This window comes from Rhagoletis pomonella, unplaced genomic scaffold (assembly GCF_013731165.1).
Source record: "Rhagoletis pomonella isolate Grant_MI unplaced genomic scaffold, Rhpom_1.0 Rhpom_scaffold_00006, whole genome shotgun sequence".
Classification (NCBI taxonomy): Eukaryota; Metazoa; Arthropoda; class Insecta; order Diptera; family Tephritidae; genus Rhagoletis; species Rhagoletis pomonella.
In genome coordinates, this window is record NW_023458560.1 from 3,763,374 (window position 1) to 3,764,400 (window position 1,027).

The window sequence follows — 1,027 nt, forward strand, 5'->3', positions numbered from 1 at the left end:
ATCGGTGCAGCGGTTGCCAAGATATACACATGTAACCATAAGTGGGCTTAGCTACGCCCATTTTTCAAAAATTTATAATATTCTTATTTTTCGTCTAAAACTTATTGTAATTATCAATTTTGAGTGAATTATCTTCAGTATTTACTAAAATATCGCAGTTTTCGTATTTCTGAAAATTACCGTTATATGGGAGGTAGGCGTGGTTATTGTCCGATTTTGCCCATTTTCAATACCATCCGTCCTACGCCCGAAAGAAGTACACGTACCAAGTTTCGTTACGATATCTTAATTTTTAGTCGAGTTATCGTGTGCACAGACGGACGGACAGACGGACGGACGGACGGACGGACAGACAGTCACCGCTTAATCGATTTCTCTTTTTATCCTGATCATTTATGTATACATTTGTCTATATCTATCTCGATTCGTTTTGCCTGTTACAAACAACCGTTATGTGAACAAAGTTATAATACCCTTGTGCACAAGTGCGCTCGGGTATAAAAATTGCATGTTGCCTCTGACGACATTCGAACCCGAACATGCTGGGCGCTAAGAACTAACAGCGAGCATCTCTACACGTTCGGCTACAGCCAGACATGCAAATGTGCTTTCAAATGCTCAACTTCAATCACATTTCGTTAAAACACGAGCAGTGATCGGTGCAGAGCTGGTGCAGAGACACGAGTTGGTCCGCTACAGCATGACAGAGGAACACTTTTGTAAGTACTCCAATATACCACAAATAGACTACATGGTCCAACGATTTTTGCAAGGTATGCACATACGTATCTATGCACATATGTACGTATCTATGCACTTATATATCTATACACATACGTATCCATGCACATACATACATACAGATGCGTGCAACTAATTAGCAACGAAATTCAAAACGATATTGCTTGCAAATTATGTTTATTTATTTATTTTTAATAATTTTCATTTAAAATATAATTCAATCTATATCAGAAACCACAATAACAAAAGTTGCAAAGCTTGCACAAATTGCAAAAAAATTAATCAA